Source organism: Canis lupus, unplaced genomic scaffold (genome assembly GCF_011100685.1).
Source record: "Canis lupus familiaris isolate Mischka breed German Shepherd unplaced genomic scaffold, alternate assembly UU_Cfam_GSD_1.0 chrUn_S1691H1885, whole genome shotgun sequence".
NCBI classification, from domain to species: Eukaryota; Metazoa; Chordata; class Mammalia; order Carnivora; family Canidae; genus Canis; species Canis lupus.
Genome location: NW_023330539.1, coordinates 71,416 through 94,133, shown reverse-complemented (window position 1 = coordinate 94,133; position 22,718 = coordinate 71,416). Strand labels below are relative to the sequence as shown.

Below are 22,718 nucleotides of genomic sequence, written 5' to 3'. Positions count from 1 at the left end.
AACTAGGGGTGATGGAAGGGGAGGAGGGTGGGTGTGGGTGTGAATGGATGACGGGTACTGACAGGCTGAGCACTGTGTGTTGTTCTGTATGTGGGCAATTGAACACCAATAAAAAGTAAATTTATTATTAAAAAAAAGAAAAAGAAAGAAAAAGTGGCATCTGGGTGGCTCAGTCACTTAAGCTTCTGCCTTAGGCTCAGATCATGATCCATGTCCCAAGGCAGGCTCCCTGTTCAGCAGGGAACCTGCTTCTCCCTCTCCATCTGCCCCTCTCGCTCTTGGTTATTCTCTCCTCTCTCTTTCAAATAAATTAATGACACCTTTAAAAAGAAACAAACAAACAAACCCAGAAGGACAAAAATCTCCCATGTAGAAGAATTTCAAAGAAGTTGTGCAGACATTCCACCCTCAAGTTGATTAGCATAGCTTCCCACTCTTATTTCCGGAAGACACATAGTAACTTCCTTCTACAAAATATAATATGAAAATCAGTATACAAAATTGATACAATAAGAAGAAGAAGAAGAAGAAGAAGAAGAAGAAGAAGAAGAAGAAGAAGAAGAAGAAGAAGAATCACTTTACTATGGAGAAAGCTGACAAACACGACCTCAGCAAGATGATCAGATCGATACGAAGACTGATAAATCATGTTGATAATATCTATCCTTTATATGATATAATGAAAATGGCAGTATATCTCTGTATATAATCCACAAAAACAGTTTAATCATGAGATAAAAAACAGACATTTCCCAACTGAGGTAAATTTTACAAAATACTCTACTTCTCAAAGTGTTCCAGTTCAACGATAACAAGGAAAGGCTGAAAGACTGTCACAATCCAGAGGAGCCTAAGAAAACATGAGTACAAATGGAATGGGATATGAGGGATGGTAATTTAGCAAAAACTAAGGAAATCTGAATAAAGTATGGTCTTTGGTTAATGAGAATATTTTAATATTGATTCAAGGCTAATATTGTACCTTCCTAATATACCACCACCATCATATCCCTACCCCACAACATCCACCCCCACACCATCCGCCCCCAGCAAGGACCCAGTGCAGCTGCCCCCTGTGGGACATGCTCAGCCTCCCTGGGGTTCTCTGGATACCCTGCTCCCATCAGAAGCCCAATTCTCCCATAGAGAACCCAGAGGTTGCAGGGAGGAAGGAAGGCAGCGATCCCTGAAAGGCTGGGGGTAGGTGAGTGGTGCAGAGGACACATTGGGCCCTGCCCTCGCCCACTGTCCGTCTTGGAGGGCGGCACAACCTGCACAGGACACCAGCCCCTAACCCAGAGGGACCTGGGCTGACCTGGCTCTGCGCTCTGTGGGAGCTAGGTTGATTTGAGCCCCTCCCAGGCCCAACACAAAGACTAATGGGATCCAGGTCCCCATGGTCCTGGCCAGCCCTGGATTCTGGCCCCAGGCTGAGCGAGCCCTCTCACAGGTGGATGTGGCCTCCTGGGCCCTGGGAATGCCCCACAGATCCAGGTCACTAACCTAGGGCAGGCCGGGGGATCCCGGGACACCCCAGGGTGGGGAGTGGATGGATAGGCCGGTTGGCCCCACCCGACCCCACACCAGGAGGCAGGCTCTTCTAGGTATTGGGGCCCCAGAGGGCCCAAGGCAGGTGTCCATCTGCCCTGTGGGTCCCAGGACAGGAGCCCATGAGCTGCAGGTCCAGGTCATCTCTGCTGTCCTCAGAACAGTCACTCAGGATGAAATCTCAGGACACACGCCCCCACCTGGAGTCCACACATGTTCCCACAATGTGGACTCTAGCACCCGCCCCTCCACACCTTGTGATTATTGCCCTCCCCTAAAGGACAGAAAGGTCTCCCTCCCCAGGGGAAGGCGCGCATTAGGCTCTGAGCCCCTTTGCTGTAGAAAGTCAATAAAGTGTTGTGCGAAAATGCACAGCCAGCCCGTTTCTGTGTCTCCCAGAACTCTGTGCATGGGGCGTGGAGAGACACCCAGAGAGGAGGAAGGGGCACCATCCAGGCCCCAAACAGCCCCTGCAGGGGCGCCACCAGGTACACAGAGCTGACGTCCCCACGTGCCTTCCAGGGGCAGCCAGACGTCAGGGTCAGGACCCCACAGACTTTGCTTAGACTCAGGCTGTGTCCCCCGGGCCAGGGGGGGCTGGGACAGAGTGACAGCCAGGGAGCTTCAGGTCACCAGGGTCTGTGCACAGCGACCAGGAGGTCTGTGCACCCTCTGTCCTGATGAATGAGGATGGCCGAGTTCCGGGGCACTTATTCCCCTCCCCGCATCCCCATGCCTGTGTGCCTGGGGCACAGAGGGCCTGTGGGGTGGTCAGCGTGGCCCTGGAAGGGATGTCAGGACACCAGGCCCTGGTGTTGTGCCCAAGATTGTAAATCAGGGAAACCACCAAGGAGCCCACACCGATGGAAACTCCCGAGGGTTTCTTTACAAGCTGGAGCTTGGGTGTAATTGCACCCAACACAGTGGAGCAGGGACGTGGATCCCGAGAATAAGAGGCATAGCAGCTTTATAGGGGCCAGTGGCCCATGGAATACGCAGAAAGTTGCACAGTCATGATGGTCCACACGCAGGTGGCCAATTGAATTACACCTTACCAAATAGTATCCACTTGAGCTGGCCTATTACTTTGGTCAGAATCGTCGCACAGTTTTGGGGGGCACAAAGCAGGGAGGGTTACATTGTTATGAGCCGATTTCAGAATAGGGTGTGCCCAGCGGCCTGACTAGGGTGGGGCAGCGCCTTAAGCAAAAAGCAGCTCATGTGAGGGTCATAGGGGAGGAGGCGGGTGTAGCACAAAATGGAATCAGTCCTGCTCTGCTTGTCCAGGGGTAGGGGATTTTTGTTAACTTTCCTGGGTCCCACACTTGCAGCTCATGAACCTGGGCCACCCTCACCAGGTGGACTCAGCCTGCACACCTTGTGGTGCTGGATCTCTCATACCAGCATGTGGAGGGCACCCTCCTCTCCCTAGTGAGTAGGGGCTGGGTGAGCATGGGGCTCGCCAGAAGGCCTGGCAGCACAGGGGACCAAGAACCCCAGCCCAGACCCCAACTCGACTCCCACACACAGGCAGCAACAGGGCTCCCCGCCATGGGCAGCTACCTCCTCAGGATCTCCCCCCAGGACGGCGCTGATGTCTGACTCCCTGCTGGAGAGGCATCGGAGAGAAGAGAAACAGCAGGCGCTCAGTGGGACCCCCTGCTGGATATGGGAATTTGGCCAAGTCGGACCTTCCAGCTCAGCTGACTCTCCAGCAGAAAGTCACTGCAGGAGCGAGCCCCCAGTCGGCAAGGAGAGTCCAGCTATCTACCCAGCGCCAGCACCAGAAATGATGTTGTGCCAACCATTTCGGCATTTGGGTGACCCAGCCAGAGGATCAGATAGCTGCACGTGATATCTGCATGTGATAGTCACACACACAAGCAAAAACCAACAAAAGTCGGAATCCCCCCAATGTTGTCAAACAGCAGCCGGATGGTTACATATACGATGCTGTGGTCCCCAATAGGATACATGGAAGATGCAAAAAACCATGACTGCAGATGTGCTAGAGGCACAGAGATGTGCCTGCTGGTTTCCAACAAGGAGCACAGAGGGGCAGGAAGCATCCTACGGAGGGAGGCCCCTCCTTGGAAAGGACATCATGTCCCTGTGAAGGCTACAGAGGGTGAAATCTGTCCTCCTCTCTCTTAGCTTCTGGTTTTCCTCCTAAATGCCATTTTCCTCAATCATAAGACCAAAAACTTATTTTATGTTTTTAAATTTCTTTTTATTGGAGTCCAATTTGTATGAATTCTTCCTTCAGCAAGGGTGTCATTCAGGAGAGAAGGAGAGATCATGAATTCCCAGACAGGCAAAATATAAAGTAGTTCACTTAAACAGTGACCACTTAACCAGTCCAATAAGGAATTTTAAGAGGGACTCTTCTAGTGGGGGAAAAAAAGAGACCAAAAGCAACAAAGACTAGAAAGGACCAGAGAACATCACCAGAAACTGCAACTCCTCCTGTAACACAAAGGCACAAGTTCATATCTTTGAATAATCACTCTGAATGCCGATAGACTAAATGTTCCAATCAAAAGATATAGCGTATCAGAGTGGCTTAAACACAGGATCCGGGATGCCTGGGTGGCTCAGGGGATGAGCATCTGCCTTTGACCCAGGCTGTGATGCTGTAGTCTGGGATTGAGTCCCATATTGGGCTCCTGGTGGGAAGTCTGCTTCTCTCTCTGCCTAATTTTCTGCCTCTCTGTCTCTCTCTCTCTCTCATAAATAAAATTGTTATTAAAAAAGCAAGATCCATCTGTATGCTACCTACAAGATGCTCACCTTAGACCTATAGACACCAGCAGATTGATAGTCAGGAGAGGGAAAATCATCTACCACGCTAATGGATATCAAAAGAAAGCTGGAGGACACATACTTATATCAGACAAATGAGATTTGAAACCAAACCCTGGGGGACACATGCGCAGTGGTTGAGCATCTGCCTTCGACTCAGGGTGTGATCCTGGGATCCCAGGATCGAGTCCCACATCGGCCTCCCTTAGGGGAGCCTGCCTCTCCCTCTGCCTATGTTTGTGCCTCTGCTTCTCTGTGTATCTCTCATGAATAAATAAATAAAATATTTAAATCTCAAAAAGAAAGAACAAATACTGTAAGAAGAGATGAAGAAGAACATTATTTCATAATTAAAAAGACTATCAAGATCAAACAACTAAATATTTATGCTGCCAACATGGGAGTACCTAAATATAGAAACCAATTAGCAACAAACGTACAGGAACTCACTGATAATAATATCCTGACAGAGGATTTCAACACCCACTTATGGCAATGGACTGATCGTCTATGCAGAAAATCAACAAGGGAACAATAGCCTTGACACACTGGACCACAGGGACTCAACAGATATAGTTAGAATATTAGATCCGAAAGCAGAATACACATTCCGTTCAATTGCATATGTGACATTCTCCAGAACAGATCATATCAGGGCCCACAAATTAGCCCTCAACAGGTACAACCGGTACAAGAAGGTTGATATCACACCATGTACATTTTCGGACCAAGGCGCTATGAAACTGGAAGTCGACAGTAAGAAAAAAATTGGACAGACCAAAAGTACTTGGAGTTTATGATCATCCTACTAGAGAATGAATGGAGCAACCAGAAAATTAAAGAGGAAATTTAAAACAAATGAAAATGAAAACATGTTTCTCCAAACCTCTGGGATGTACCAAAGGCAGTCCTAAGAGGGAAGTACATACCAATACAGGCCTAGCTCAAGAAACAAGAAGTCTCCAATACACAACCTAACCCTACACCTGAAGGAGCTGAAAAAGGAATAGCAAACAAAGCCTAAAGGCTACAGAATAAGGGAAAAATTTAAGATGACAGAAGAAATAAACAATACAGTAACAACAAAACAGTAGAATGGAAAAACAGAACTAAGAGCTGGTTCTTCAAAATAAATAATAAAATAGATCAAGCCATATCCAGCCTTATCAACGAGAAAAGAGAAAAGACCTAAATAAATAAAATCACAAATGAGAGAAGAGAGATCACAATCAACACCAGAAAAATAAGACAATTATAAGGGAATACTATGAAAGATTATACGCTAACAAACTGTAAGACCTGGAAGAAATGGACAAATCCCTAGAAATGTGCAAATGAGCAAAACTGAAATACGAAGAAATAGAAAATATAAACAGACCCATAACTAGCAAAGGAATTGAATCAGCAAGGCACCTGGGTGCCTCAATGGTTGAGGCATCTGATTTGGCTCAGGTCATGATCCCGGGGTCCTGGGGGATCAAGTCCCACATCAGGCTCCCCATATGGAGCCTCATTTCCCTCTGCCTATACCTCTGCCTCTCTGTGTCTCGCATGAATACATAAATAAAATCTTTAAAAAAGAGAACAGATACAAAGATGTGAAAGGACCCAAGTAAAATCACAAATGAAAAAAGAGAAATAACAACCAACACTAGAGAAATACAAACGATTATAAGAGAACATTATGAAAAATTATATGCCAGCAACCAAGAACCTGGAAGAAATAGATCAATTCCTGGAAATATATAACATAGCAAAAATGATAAAGGAAGAAATAAGAAACTTGAACACACAGATAACCAGCAACGAAATGAATCAGCAATGAAGAATCTCCCAACAGGAGACGCTTAGATCAATAGAATTGAATGGAAAGCCGAAACAAGATACAAACCTGTAACTCTATGATCCATTAATCGACAACAAGGCAGGAGGGAATATCCAATGGCACAAAGACAAGTCTCTTCAACCAACCCTAACCCTGACCCCAGGATAAGAACAAATGGTGTTGGGAAAACCAGGCAGCCACATGCAGAAGAATCAAACTGGACCACTTTCTTACACCATATATATAAAAAATAAATTCAAAATGGATGAAAGACCTAAATGTGAGACCTGAAACCAATCAAAGAAGAAAAGATAGGCAGCAAAGTCTTCAACATTGGACAATGAATTTTCTTTCTAGATATGCCACTGAGGTGAGGGAACAAAAGCAAAAATGCTATTGGGACTTCATCAAAATGAAAAGCTTCCGCAAAGTGAAGGAAACAACCAAAGCTAAAAGGCAACATACAAAATGAAAGGAGATATTGGTAAACAACACATCCAATAAAGAGTTAGTATGCAAAACACATAAAGGAAATATTAATCTCAAGATCCTAAAAACAAATTATGCAACTGGAGATGGGCAGAAAAATGAATGGACTTTGTCTCTGACAAGACAGCCAGATGGCACCAGACACATGGAAAGACACAAAGCGTCACCCATCATCAGGGAAATGCAAACCAAAACCACAATGATATGTCACCTGAGAGCCGTCATAATGGCTAAAATTAACAACACAAGAAACAACAGGTGTTGGTGAGGCAATGGAGAAAGGGTAGCCCCCTTACACTCCTGGTGGGCATGCGAACAGATGTAGTCACTGTGGAAAACAGTGTGGAGGGTCCTCGAGAAGTTAAAAAAAAAGGGGGATCCCTGGGTGGTGCAGTGGTTTGGTGCCTGTCTTTGGCCCAGGGCGTGATCCTGGAGACCTGGGATCGAATCCCACTTTGGGCTCCCGGTGCATGGAGCCTGCTTCTCCCTCTGCCTGTGTCTCTGCCTCTCTCTCTGTGACTATCATAAAAAAAATTTAAAAAAAAGAAGTTAAAAATAGAGCTACCCTATGATTCCAAAATTGCAGAGCTAGATATTTACCCCGAGGATACAAAAGTACTTTAGTAGATTCGAGGAGGGACACACAGCCCAGTGTTTGTAGCAGCATTACAACAACAACCAAACTGTGGATACAGCCCAGATGTCCATCGACAGATGAATGGGCAGAAAGATGTGGTAAATATACACACTGCGACATCACTGGGTCATCAGAAGGGATGAAATGAAGCCATTTACAATGACGTGGAAGGAGTGGAAAGGATTTATGCTAAATGAACTCAGTCAGTCAGAGAAGACAGATACCAAATACCATACAGTTGCATTCACATGTGAATTTTTTAGAGTAGCAAACCAAGATACACACTCTTAACCACAGAGAATAAACTAATAAATACCAGGGGAAGGTGGGGGGGATGGTGAGTCAGGGGATAGGGACAGTGGAGGGCACCTGTGACAAGTACCAGGCGTTGTATCCAAGGGTCTAACCACTATGTGGTAAACCTGAAACTATATCATACCGTGTTCACAAACAGGAATTCAATAAAACTTAAAAATAATAATTGGTAGTATAGAGGAAACATGTGCGCACAAAAGATAAAATCAGAAAGGCAACTGTAACTCCAAATAAAGAGTCTTAGGAGCCACAAATCCCCTCCTTAGCTCAGCTCGGGAGAAGCCTGCCATGTCTATTCTGACCCCAGCAGAAGCCTGGATTTTGATTCTCTGGGGAGGCCACTGACTTGGTGGAGTCAGGCTATCTTTGAACCCAAAACCTAAATAGAGTGCATAAAACTAAACTGCCCAAGATATTAGGAGTCCCAGTGCAGGCACATGCCAAGACAGAAACTCTAACCATATACAGACATAACCGTAACCCTACACTTAAGCCTAATGTTAACCTAACCCTTAAACAAGACCCATCACTAATCGAAAACCAAACACAAACCCCAAGACCAAAACACATTCACGGAACCTTCCTGCCAACCCTCACCCTAAATCCTAAACCTATTCTAAACCCTTAACCCTGACCCCTACCTTAAATCTAACCCTAACCTCTAACCCTAACCTTAACATAATGTACTCAAATCCTATCCTAACCTTAACCTGTACCCTAACCCTAACCCTCTAATACTAATCCTATCTCATACCCCAAACTGTACTCTAACCTGTACCCTAAAACTAACTCCTAAACCACTCCCTATACCTATCTCTTACCCTTTTCCAAAACCATACCCTGACCCTGACCCTGACCTGACCCTAAACCCTAACTAAACACTAATCATAACCCTAGCCCTAACCCCTATCCTAAACCTAACCCTCGCCCTAACCCTAAACCTAGCCCTAAATTTTACCCTAACCCCTAACCCTTACCCCTAACCCTAACTCACACCCTAACACCTCACCCTAACTGCAAACCTAAGCCCAACCCTAACTGCAACCATAACCCTAACCCCACCTCCAAACCTCCTGCCCTATCCCTAAAGCCTAAACCCTAACCCTAACTCTAAATACTGTCACTAACCCTAACCTCATTCCCTTATCCCTAACCCCCATCCTAACTCCTAACCACTGACCCTTACCCTTATCCCTCACCCTAACCTCTAATCCGTAACCATAAGCTTAATCACAAATACCTAACATCTAACCTAAGCCTAACCACCAACTGACTCCCCTCCCCTGATCCTATCATTCATTCTACCCATTCACATACCCTGTGGTTCTGAGTAGTCACTTCTGATGTGGACGAGGCCCCCAACAGCGCCTCCAAAGTCCTCCAGGGGGTCCTGAGGAAGCAGGGCTCCTGTGAGTGTGGACATGGCCCCACGTGTTCCTGAGTGATAGTCAGCGGGTCCTGAGGATGGCGGGTCTCCTGTCACTGTGGACTATGCCTCACATCCTCTGGAAGACTCACAGAAGGTCCTCAGGTGGCCGGGGGCTCCTGTCAGCCTGGACATGGCCCCACGTCCCCTGAAAACTCACCGCGGATCCTGAGGAGGCTGTGGGCTCCTGTCAGCATAGACGCAGCCCCATATTTCCTGAAGCTTTAGTGCAGGTCCTGAGGAGGACGGGGTTCCTGTCAGTGTTGAGGTGACCCACATTTTCCTCAAGCCTCACCATAAGACCTGAGGAGGCTGGGGCTCCTGTCAGCATACATGTGGCCCCAAATCTTCCCAAACCTTCACAGTGGGTCCTGAGGAGGCTGGAGACTCCTGTCAGTGTGGATGAGGCACCCACATTTTTCTTAGGCTTCACCAAAGGCCCTGACAAGGCGGGGGTCTTCTGTCTGCATGGACGCATCCCATATTTCCCCAAGTCAACACCGGGTCCTAAGGAAATAAGCATCCTGTTGTGTCGATGTCACCCAACGTCCTCCCAAATTGTCACCGAGGGTTCTGAGGAGGCAGGGGCTCCTGTCACCGTGAATGCGGCCCCCAGCTTCCAGAAGCCTCAACTTATGTCCTGAGGTTGCCCAGGTGCTCCTGTCAGTGTTGATGCGGGCCCACATCTTCCTGAAGACAACCCCTGGGTCCTGAGGCGGCCCAGGGGCTCCTTTCAGTGTGGATGTGAGCCCACAATTTCCTGAAGCTCGGCTCATCAGCATGGACGCGTCCCCACGTCCTCCTCAGGCCTCCCCAGCACAGGCTGGCTCCTGTCAGTGCAGGCAGAGGAGGCGTATTGCACATTCATGCCCCCTGGGTGGGGCCTGGGCTCCGGCACCCCGTGTGGGATGCTCAGGCGCTGCAGGAGGCAGCGGGCACTCCAGGGGCCACACCTGCCTCCTTCCAGGCTCCAGCTGTGGCCTGTTAGTTTCAGAAACGTCTCACTTAAATAGAGCCCAACACCCGGCTTCCCCAGAAATACTTAAGGACACGGAATTGGAGCCCACAGAATGCGAAATGAAATGTGGACCAGACTTTTACCACGTCCCGCAAAACTCACTCAACCCTCTTCCACTGTCAGCGGGACTGCGGGCTGGTTGGTGCAGCCGCCCTGGAAACAGTGTGGAGGCTCCTCAGGAGTTACAAATAGAGCCTCCCTGCGACCAGCAGGTGAATGGCCTGAGCTCACTCCGAAGATACAGATGCAGTGAGAATCGGGACATCTGCATGTCCCGATGTCCACAGGATCCGGGTCCATAGTAGCCACACGGTGGGAGGAGCCTCGGTGCCCTCTGGCAGATGATGGATAAAAAATATGGGAGATAGATGATGGTCATAGAGAGAGGAATGGTACTCAACTATCAAAGAGAAGGAAATCTTGCCATTTGCAATGACGTGGATAAAACTAGAGGGATCAGGTTAAGTGAAATAAGTCAGACAGGAAAGAGAATGACCGTGTGGTGTCACTCATAAGTGGAATTAAAGAAGCAAAGCAGATAACAACTGTGAAGGGAAGGATAAACAAATAAGATGAAAAGAGATGCAGGAAATATAGACTCTTAATGATAGGAAACAAACTGATGTTCATTGGAAGCAGGGTTGGGAGGTTAACAGGGGACCGGCATGAAGGAGGGCACGTGATGTCACGAGCACTGTGGTTATCTCCAACTGGTGAATCCCTGAATTCTTCCTCTGAAAGTATAATACTCTATATGTTAATTAATTGGGTTTAAATTAAATTAAGTTAAAAAATCAGTTGTATCAGAGTACGTTTCCTTCTGGACTCTCTGTTCTGCTCCTCCAGCTTATGCTGGGACCAACCCTCGTGGGTCTGGTTTGTTTAAGTAGGCGTCAGGCCTCGTCCATGGACCAGCCCAGGGCTAGAACTCACAACCAGGAGATCAGGACCAGAGGTGAGGTCAGGAGTCCAATGCTTAACCGACAGAGCCAGGCGGGGTCCCGAGGACAACACTGCTTTATCCTGTGTCTCTGTGACATCGTTTGAAATAGGAAACTGCTGCATCCGGATCTGTACTGCTTCTCCAATACTGATTTGCTGTCCGGTGTCATATTTCGGGGCAGATGGATGTTATGGGTTTTTTTTTCCCTATTTATAGGATCTGCCACCATGATTTGACAGGAATAACATTGTAATTGAGGGTGCTTCAGGAACTGCGGACATTTTTACAAGATGAGGGTTCCAACCCACGAGCCCAGGACGGCCTCCCAGAGCCTGGTATGGCTCAGTTCACAAGTCTTGTGCTCTTTGGTTCAGTCTCATTATTTATTCTCTGTGATGCTCCTGAGAAGGGAGTCACGTCCATCATTTCTTTCCTGAATGCTCATTGTCAGGACACAGCAAGCCCCACAATAGAATAAAAACTGAGCCCAGGCCAAGGGCAGGAAGCCCCTATTAGAACAGATCTCAATGCCCTTGACAGCCCCATACCAAAATGTAAACAGAACTTGAGGAATTACACCAGCCCTTCGGGAATTCCCCGAGACCAGCCCTTAAAAATAAGCTAATACCCACCTCGGGGTCCAAGTCCCTGCTCCGCTCTGTCGGGTATACTTGGACACAAGTTCGAGCTTGTAAATAAACCCTCGTGTGTTTGCATTGGTGTTGGCTTCTCGGTGATTTCTCAGATTCGCAATCTTGGGCACAACAGTCTGAGATAAAAAAAAACAAACAAACAAAAGAAGCTCGGATGCAGGTAGAGTGAACACAGGGTTCTGAGAGAAGCAGCGGAGACCCGGGGGCTTCGGGGCTCTTCTGTGGAGGCCCCAGCAGACTGGGGGGCGGGATGCTCAGCCCCAGAGCCAGAGGACCCAGCGTCCCCACCGGCATCCCGCCCATCAGATTCAGGACTCAGGGAGCTGCACAGCGCCGCCCGCTGTAGCCCAGAGGCACTGACGCCCACCCCACCTCTGACCCCCGCAGGTGCAACTCCCAGGCAGATGTGCACCTGACAATCAGCGCCAAGGCCCATCCCCAGACCCCACACAGACCATTCGGTGCCACCAAGTTGTTAGACCACAGAGGCTTCAGAGCTTCAGCTCTACCTGGAAAGTAGGGTCTATTCCTTTGTAGTTTCTGCTCTAATTTCAATTATTTTCTTTGATTCTTTTTTATTAATTGCCTTATTTTAATTTTATGTATGTACCTTATATATTTCTTATTTTTACTTTTATGGTAGTTTAATTGTGTTTCATATTTTGGGATTTAGAATCTTTTAACAAGCAGGCCAAAATAAATTGGTGTTTTTTTTTGGAGGGCAGTTGTTATTGTTTTTCTTGGTTTTCTTTTTCTTCCTTCTTTCTTTTCTGGAAAAAATAATGAGATGGAGAAATTCTCCATCATAAAATAACATGAGGTAGTACTCACAGCCAGGAAGTTCATCAATAAACATATATGGTATCTAACTACAGTTTAAAACAATGATTATAAAGTTAGCAGCTGGGCTGGAAAAAGAGCACAGAAGAAAACTAGAGAATCCCTTACTGTAGAAATAAAAGAACTAAAATCAAGTCAGTCCAACGTTAAAAATGCTATAACTGAGATGCAGTCCCAACTGGAAGCCTTAAAAACAAGAAAGGTTATGGATGACAGAGGCAGACGTAGGGAAGTTAGCCACTTATTAAAACAATAACATTCATATCATAGGAGACTCAGAAGATGAAGAGAGAGAAAAGGTGGGCTTTACTCAGCCATCAGAAATGACAAATACCCACCATTTGCTTCAAGGTGGATGGAACTGGAAGGTATTATGCTGAGTGAAGTAGGACAATCGGAGAAGGACAAACATTGTATGTTCTCATTCATTTGGGAATATAGGTAATAGTGAAAGGGAATATAAGAGAAGGGAGTAGAAATATGTTGGAAATATCAGAAAGGGAGGCAGAACGTAAAGACTCCTAACTTGGAATTGAACTAGGGGTGACTGAAGGGGAGGAGGGCAGGGTTGAGGGTAAATGGGTGACGGGAACTGAGGGGGGCACTAGACGGGATGAGCACTGGGTGTTATTCTGATTTGGCAAACTGAACACCAATAAAAAATAAATTTATTATTTAAAAAAAAATAAAGAAAGAAAGAGTGGCACTAGGGTGGCTCAGTTACGCTTCTGACTTAGGCACAGATCATGATCCAGGTCCCAAGGCAGGCTCCCTGTTCAGCAGGGAACCTGCTTCTCCCTCTCCCTCTGCCCCTATCACTCATGTTTTTCTCCTCTCTCTCTCCTATAAATAAATAACATCTTTGAAAAAGAAACAAACAAACCCAGAAGGAAGAGAAATCTCCCATGTAGAAGAATTTCAAACAATTTGTGCAGACATTCCACCCACAAGTTCATGAGCATAGCTTCCCACTCTTAAGTGTGCAATACACAAAGTAACTTTCCTCTACAAAATATATTTAGAAAAACCTAAAATAATAATGATAATATAATAATAATAATAATAATAACAATAATGAATCAGTTTACTATGGAGAAAGCTGACAAAAACTACCTCAGCAAGATGATCAGATCGATACCAAGACTGATAAATCATGTTGATAGTATCTATCCTTTATATGATATAATGAAAATGGCAGTATATCTCTGTATATAATCCACAAAAACAGTTCAATCATGAGATAAACAACAGACATGTCCCAACTGAAGGAAATTTTCAAAATACTCTACTTCTCAAAGTGTTCCAGTTCAACAAAAACAAGGAAAGGCTGAAAGACTGTCACAATCCAGAGGAGCCTAAGAAAACAGGAGGACAAACGGAATGTGATATGAGGGTTGGTAACTTAGCAAAACCTAAGGAAATCTGAACATAATATGGTCTTTGGTTAATGCGACTATTTTAATATTGATTCATTAGCTAATCTTTGTACCGTACTAATATAAGATATCAATAATTGGAGAAATTGAGTGCAAGTGCATGTGAATGCACTGTACTATCTTCTCAATTTCCCTATAAATCTTTGTTTTTTTCCTAATAAATAAGATTTATTTTGAAAATTGACTTAAATGAATCAGTCTCCAAGTGTGAAGACATTTTAAGAATAGTTGAATTAACTTTTGCCTTATTCTTAAAGAGTTCCTTTGATGGAAACAAAGTAAGAATTTTAGATCAGAAGGAAAGAAAAACACTTATGAACACGTATAATGCCTCCTCAACCTGAAAAGCAGGAACGGATAATAAATAACAAAAATCAGATAAAAATAATTCTAGTATAATAGACACCATATTGCAAGTGCATTTAAATTTAGCAATGCATAACATTTATTTCCTTGACATTTGTCTTCCAAAGAGTTCACAGTGTTTCAGTGTCAGTTGAAATAGGGGAAGAATCTCAGGGATGAATCCTTCACATAATAATAGGACCATTGGTACTAATGTCTCTCAGATCTTCCAAATCCATAAAGATGCATTTCCTGATGAGTGACTGAACTGTGAAGAAAGAGATGAGAAACCCTCATCCCTCTGAATTACTTGTGTCAGAATATTTTAACCATAGTACTACGGATAGTAGTAAATTATCCTTATTAACAGGAAATACGTCTCAGATTGGAATCTCAACAATGAGATGCGCTGAGAAAAAATGCTTTAACTCGCTCCTCATCTTTTAAAGACAAAAGAGAGGTTTTCCATGTAGAAAGACAGTTGTCAAGATAGCCTTAGGGAATAAGAGTCTGCAGCATCGAACCCCGCTGCACAGCTAGGACGCTCGTGCTCCAGGTCTTCCTGATCCCAAATCCCTGGGCCTGTCCCCCAACACAGGATGCCATGCTGAGGTCATTTGCAATGGCTCTCTTAGGAGCTCTGGGGAAGGGGGAAGGATCTAGATAGGATGGGACAGGACACATGGAGGCCTAGAAAATTAAGGCCATTCCAATTTAAATTCAGTGTTAGCACATGCCCAGCCATCCCAGGCTCCTGTGAAGAAGAGCTGAATTTTACATTACTTCAGTTACAGGAAAAAAAAACAAAAGTTTACAGCTTAATGACCTAGAAAGCCCCACAATAGAATCAAACCCAGGCCAAGGGCAGGAAGTCCCTATTAGAATGGGAAGAGAGCTCAATCCCTTGAAGGCCCCATATCAAAATGTAAACAGAAATTGAGGAATTGCTCCAGCCCTTCTGGAGGTCCAAGAGACAAGCCCTTAAAACTAAGCTAAAACCTACCTCGGGGTCCAACTCCCTGCTCCGCTCTGTCGGGTATAATTGGACACAAGCTCGAGCTTGTAAGTAAACCCTCGTGTGTTTTCATCGCTGTCGGCTTCTCGGTGGTTTCTCAGATTCGCAATCTTGGGCACAACAGTCTGAGATAAAAAAACAAAAACAAAAGATGCTCAGACGCAGGTAGAGTGAACACAGGGTTCTGAGAGAAGCAGCGGAGACCCGGGGGCTTGGGGGCTCTTCTGTGGAGGCCCCTGCAGACTGGGGGGCAGTATGCTCAGCCCCAGAGCCAGAGGACCCAGAGACCCCTCCCGCATCCCGCCCATCAGGGTCAGGTCTCAGGGAGCAGCAGAGCGCCTCCTGCTAGACTCCAGAGGTGCTGACTGCCCAACCCGCCTCTCACCCCTCAGTTCCATCTACCAGGCAGATGTGCACCTGATAATCAGCGCCACAGCCCATCCCCAGACCCGGCACAGACCACTCACTGCCACCAAGTTGTTGGACCACTGAGGCTGCAGAGCTTCAGCTCTGCCTGGAAAGTAGGGTCTAGCTTCCTTTGTACTTTGTGCTTTATTTTGATTTATTTTCTTTGATTCTTTTTTATTAATTGCCTTATTTAATTTTTATGTATGTACCTTATATATTTCTTATTTTTACTTTCATGTTACTTTAATTGTGTTTCATATTTTGGGATTTAGAATCTTTTAACAAGCAGGCCAAAATAATTTGGTGGTTTTTTTTAGAGGGCAGTTGTTATTGTTTTTCTTGGTTTTCTTTTTCTTCCCATTTTCTTTTCTGGAAAAAGTAATGAGATGGAGAAATTCACCTCCATAAAATAACATGAGGTAGTACTCACACCAGGAAGTCCATCAATACACATATATGATGTCTAACTACAGTTTAAAACAATGATTATAAAGATAGCAGCTGGACTGGAAAAAGAACACAGAAGAAAACTAGAGAATCCCTTACTGTAGAAATAAAAGAACTAAAATCTAGTCAGGCCATTGTTAAAAATGCTATAACTGAGATGCAGTCCCAAGTGGAAGCCTTAAAAACAAGAAAGGCTATGGACCACAGAGGCAGACGTAGGGAAGTCAGCCACTTATTAAAACAATAACATTCATATCATAGGAGACTCAGAAGATGAAGAGAGAGAAAAGGTGGGCCTTGCTCAGCCATCAGAAATGACAAATACCCACCATTTGCTTCAACGTGGATGGAACTGGAAGGTATTATGCTAAGTGAAGTAAGTCAATCGGAGAAGGACAAATATTGTATGTTCTCATTCGTTTGGGGAATATAGGTAGTAGTGAAAGGAAATATAAGGGAAGGGAGTAGAAATGTGTGAGAAATATCAGAAAGGGAGACAGAACATAGACTCCTAACTCAGGGAAATGAACTAGGGGTAATGGAAGGGGAGGAGGGCAGGCGGTGGGGGTGAATGGGTGATGAGCACTTGGTGTTCTTCTGTATGATGGCAAACTGAACACCAATAAAAAAATAAATTTATTATTAAAAAAGAAAGAAAAAAAGAAAGAGTGGCACCTGGGTGGCTCAGTCAGTTAAGCTCCTGCCTTAGGCTCAGATCATGATCCAGGTCCCAAGGCAGGCTACCTGTTTAGCAGGGATCCTGCTTCTCCCTCTCCCTCTGCCCCTCTCGCTCATGCTTTTTCTCTCCTCTCTCTCTCAAATAAATAGAAAACATCTTTGAAAAAGAAACAAACAAAAAACCCAGAAGGAAGAAAAATCTCCCATGTAGAAGAATTTCAAACAATTTGTGCATACATTTCACCGTCAAGTTCATGAGCATAGCTTCCCACTCTTATTTCCGTAATACACATAGTAACTTCCTCCTAGAAAATATAATATGAAAAACTTAAAATAATATTGATAATATAATAATAATAATTAATTAATAACAATAATAATAAAGAATCAGTTTACTACGGAGAAAGCTGAGAAACACTACCTCAGCAAGATGATCAGATCGATACCAAGACTGATAAATCATGTTGATAGTATCTATCCTTTATATGATATAATGAAAATGGCAGTATATCTCTGTATATAATCCACAAAAACAGTTCAGTCATGAGATAAACGAAAGACATATCCCAACTGAGGGAAATTTTACAAAATACTCTACTTCTCAAAGTGTTCCAGTTCAAGAACAACAAGGAAAGCCTGAAAGACTGTCACAATCCAGAGAAGCCTAAGAAAACAGGAGGACAAATGGAATGTGATATGAGGGATGGTAACTTAGCAAAAACTAAGGAAATCTGAATAAAGTATGGTCTTTGGTTAATGCGAATTTTTTACTCTTGATTCATTAGCTAATATTTGTACCTGTACTAATATAAGATATCAATAATTGGAGAAACTGAGTGCAAGTGCATGCGAATGCTCTGTACTATCTTCTCAATTTCACTATAAATCTTTGTTTTTTTCCTAATAAATAAGATTTATTTTGAAAATTGACTTAAATGAATCAGTCTCCAAGTGTGAAGACATTTTAAGAATTGTTGAATTATCTTTTGCCTTATTTTTATAGAGTTCCTTCAGTGGGAACAAAGTAATAATTTTATATCAGAAGGAAATAACAACACTTATGAAGACGTATAATGCCTCGTCAACCTGAAAAGAAAGGATAATAAATGCAAAAATCAGATAAAATACTTCTAATATAATAGGCACCATATTGCAACTGCATTTAAATTAGCAATGCATAACATTTATTTCCTTGACATTTGTCTTCCAAAGGGTTCACAGTGTTTCAGTGTCAGTTGAAACGGGGGAAGAATCTCAGGGAAGAATCCTTCACATAATAATAGGACCATTGATACTAATGTCTCTCAATTATTTCCAAATCCATACAGATGCATTTCCTGATGAGTGACTGAGCTGTGAAGAAAGAGATGAGAAACCCTCATCCCTCTGAATTACTTGTGTCAGAATATTTTAACCATAGTACTACGGATAGTAAATTATCCTTATTAACAGGAAATACGTCTCAGATTGGAATCTGAGCAATCAGATGGGCAGAGTAAAAACACTTTGACTCGCTCCTCATCTTTTAAAGATAAAGGAGAGCTTTTCTATGTACAAAGTCAGTTGTCAAGATAGCCTTAGGGAATAAGAGTCTGCAGCATGGAATCCCGGTGCACAGCTGGGACGCCCACGAGCCAGTTCTTCCTGATCCCAAATACCTGGTCCTGTCCCCCAACACACGCTGCCAAGCTGAGGTCATTTGCAATTGCTCTCTTAGGAGCTCCGGGGAAGGGGGAAAGAGCTAGATAGGATGGGACAAAATGCAAAGAGGCTGTTGAAATGAAGGCCTTTCTACTTTAAGTTCAGTGTTCGAACAAGTCCAGCCATCCCAGGCCCCTGTGAAGAAGAGCTGAAATTTACATTATTTCAGTTACAGGAAAAAAACAAAAGTTTACAGCTTAATGTCCTAGAAAGCCCCACAATAGAATCAAACTGAGCCCATGCCATGGGCTGGAAGCACCTATTAGAATGAGAGCAGAGCTCAATATTCTTGAAGGCCCCAAATCAAAATGTAAACAGAAATTGAGGAATTGATGAAGCCCTTCTGGAAGACCCGGAGACAAGCCCTTAAAACTAAGCTAAAACACACCTCGGGATCCAAGTCCCTGCTCCGCTGTGTTGGGTGTACTTGGACACAAGCTCGAGTTTGGAAATCAACCCTTGTGTGTTTGCATTGGTGTCAGTTCCTTAGTGGTTTCTCGGATTCACAATCTTGGGCACAAAAACCGCCATGTCCTCTCCCACCTTGGCTGAACCCCTATCCCCTCCCACCCAGGGTGACACTCAGTCACCTCCCCGCCTACAACAGCTGGGCACAGGCCGTCACACAGGTCCCATGGGCATGGTGGGCACTCCCGCCTTCCCTGCCCTCCCAGAGGAAGGAAGGAGTTTCGGCAGGACACACTCCCATGGTGGCCCCAGGGCTCCCTGCCCAGCACGGCACCTCGTGACAGGTCGGGTCTGTGTCCCTCACACCTGCTCCTCCTCCCCGGTTTTCCCACAGGAAATGAAGGAGGACGCCCTGGTCTCCTCCAGGGACATCACGCAGATAGACCTGGACATCATCAGGAAGTTCAGCAGCCACATCATGTTTTAGGACTGCTAGGGGGTCGGATGAGGCTGCTGGGCCAGGGGGCTTTGGGGCCCTGGAGGCTTCTGGGTAAGGAAAACGGGGTCTCTGAGGCCAGGGAGAGCAATAGCAACCAACAACACACCGCTCCATGGTAGGGTGATGGGGATGACCACACCCCCGGGGCCTCAGGGATGAGGAGGCCACAAGGATGGGGCCTCCAGGGGTTGCCATGGGACCTGAACACCAAAGGGGAGAGGGACGGCCCCCTGAGAAGCAGGGGATGGGGTGGAGGACGTGAGGGGCATGAACCGGACCTGGGTCCAGGCGGCATGTCCGCGGCTGGAGCAAGACACACATCGATCCCAAGAGGGTCAGACGGTTCAGAGTGACACCCACTCTCGGTGCTTTATATATTTCTAAATTCTGTGCATTTAATTTGAGACAATTTGCAATTTTAAACATACATATTATGATGACCCCCAGATAATGCCCTCGGTCCAGCCAGGGCCCTGCACTCACCACATGGGGCCCCAGGGGCAGGTGTCACAACAAACCCCAGAATGGGGTCGCCTTTATCTGTAGATGTCTCTGTGTGCATCTTAGAGAACGGGGATGCCCTGTGTCCGCCGGCCCCCCACGCCATCCCCCCATTCCCCAGACCCACACCATCCCCCTACATCATCATCCCCCATGGCATCGCCACTACCCCATCCGCCTCACACACACACAGCCTCACATAATCCCCACCCACAGTATACCCCATCACCATCCCCCCTATACCATCCCCCACATTCCACCACCATCATACCCATGCCCCCACACCATCGACCCCGAGCAAGGACCCGGTGCAGCTGCCCCCTGTGGGACATGATCAGCCTCCCTGGGGTTCTCTGGATACCCTGCTCCCATCAGAAGCCCGGGTATCCCATAGAGTACCCAGGGGTTGCAGGGAGGAGGGACGGCAGGGAGCCCCCAACAGTGTGTGAGCAGGTGAGTGAATCAGAGGACCCACTGTGCCCTGCCTCCACCCACTGTCACTCCTGGAGGGTGGGACACCCTGCACAGGACACCAGGCCCTAACCCAGAGGTACCTGGGCTGATTGGGCCCAGGCTCTGTGGGGGCTGGGTTGATTTGAGCCCCCACCAGTCCCAACACAAAGACTAATGGAATCAGGCCCACATGGCCCTGGCCAGCCCTGGATTCTGGCCCCGGGCTGAGCAAGCCCTCTCACAGCTGGATATGGCCTGCTGGGCCCTGGGCGTGCCCCACAGATCCAGGTCGCTGATCTAGGGCAGCCCTGGGGATCCTGGGACACCCCAGTGTGGGGAGAGGAGGGGCAAGCCAGTGGGCCCCACCCGCACCCACACCAGGAGACAGGCTCCTCCAGGTGCTGGGGCCCCCAGAGGGCCCAAGGCCGGGGTCCAGCTGCCCTGCGGGAACCCAGTGCAGGAGCCCATGAGCTGCAGGTCCAGTTCAGCTTTGCTGTCCTCAGAACCGTCTCTCAGGCTGAAACCTCAGGACACACGCCTCCACCCGGAGTCCACACATGCTCCCAGGTGGGGGACTCCAGCACTCGACCCCCAACCCATGTGATTCTTGTCCTCCTGTAAAGGACAGAAAGGTCTCCCTCCCCAGGTGAAGGCCCGCACCCACAGCTCTGAGCCCGTTTGCTGTAGAAAGTCAATAAAATGTTGTGGTGCGAAAATGCACAGCCAGCCCATTTCTGTGTCTCCCAGAACTCTGTGCACAGGGCATGTAGAGACCCCCAGAGAGGAGGAGGGGGCACCACCTAGGCCCCAACTAGCCTGTGCAGGGGCACCACCAGGCACACACAGCTGACGTCCCCACGTGCCTTCCAGGAGTGGCCAGACCCACTGCTGGACATGGGAATGTGGCCGAGCCAGAACTTCAAGCTCAGCTGACCCTCCAGCTGAAAGTCACTGCATGAGCGAGCCCCAGCGCTGCCAGGAGAGCCCAGCTAACTGCCCAGCGCCAGCACCAGAAATGATGTTGTGCCAACCATTTCGGGTTTTTTTGGTGACCCAGCCAGAGGATCCGATTGCTGCACTTGATAGCTGCATGGGATAGACACACACACACACACCTCAAAAGCAACAAAAACAACAAAAAAGCAACAAAAGACGGAATCCCCCCAATACTGTCAAACAGCAGCCAGATGGTTACTTACACAATGCTGTGGTCCCCAATAGGATACAGGGAAAACGCTATAAGCCACGACTGCAGAGGTGCTAGAGATGTGCCTGCTGTGTTCCAACAAGGAGGCAGAGGGGCAGGAAGCATCCTCCGGAGGGGGGGCCCCTCCTAGGAAAGGACACCAGGTCCCTGTAAAGGCTACGGAGGGTGAAATATGTCCTCCTCTCTTTCTGCTTCTGGTTTTCCTCCTAAATGCCATTTTCCTCAATCATATTAGCAAGAATTTATTTTATGTTTTTTTTATTGCAGTCCAATTTGTATGAATTCTTTCTTCAGCAAGGGTGTCATTCAGGAGAGATAAAGATTTTCCCAGACAGGCAACATATAAAGGAGTTCAGGACCACTTAACCAGTCCAGTAAGGAATTTTAAGAGGGACTCTTCTAGTGGGGGGAAAAAAAGAGACCAAATGCAACAAAGACTAGAAAGGACCAGTAGAACGTCACCAGAAACACCAACTCTTCCGGTAACACAGAGGCACAAAGTTCATATCTTTAAATAGTCACTCTGAATGATGATAGACTAAATGCTCCAATCAAATAGGGTAACAAAGTAGATAAAAATCAGGATCCAGGATGCCTGGGTGGCTCAGGGGTTGAGCCTCTGCCTTTGACTCAGGGTGTGATCCCAGAGTCTGGGATCGAGTCCCATAAGTGTTGCTGGTGGGGAGCCTGCTTCTCTCTTGGCCTAATTTTCTGCCCCCCCTCTCTCTATCTCTCTCTCTCATGCTCTCAAAAATAAAATTGTTATTAAAAAAACAAGGTCCGTCGGTATGCTGCCTACGAGATGCTCACCTTAGACCTATAGACAACAGCAGATTGAAAGTCAGGGGATGGAAAATCATCTATCACGCTAATGGTTATGAAACGAAAGCTAGAGGACCAATATTTATATTAGACAAACTACATTTGATACCAAACCCTGGGGTTCCTCTGGAGGCTCAGTGGTTGAGCATCTGCCTTCGGCTCAAGGTGTGTTCCTGGGATCCCAGGATTGAGTCCCAAATCTGCCTCCCTTAGGGAGCCTGCCTCTCACTCTGCTATGTTTCTTCCTCTGCTCCTCTGTGTATCTCTCATGAAGAAATAAATAAAATATTTAAATTTCAAAC

General features: G+C 46.3%; 1 long non-coding RNA gene across 1 annotated transcript; it reads right to left on the bottom strand.

Moving 5' to 3' along the window:
- Positions 1-11,715: 11,715 nt before the first annotated feature.
- Positions 11,716-21,623, bottom strand: LOC119878524. The gene is made up of 4 exons (XR_005386968.1): positions 21,587-21,623; positions 17,063-17,130; positions 15,281-15,417; positions 11,716-11,772 (listed from the first exon to the last, which is right to left on the bottom strand). It is a non-coding gene; the product is annotated as an uncharacterized LOC119878524 (long non-coding RNA).
- Positions 21,624-22,718: the final 1,095 nt, after the last annotated feature.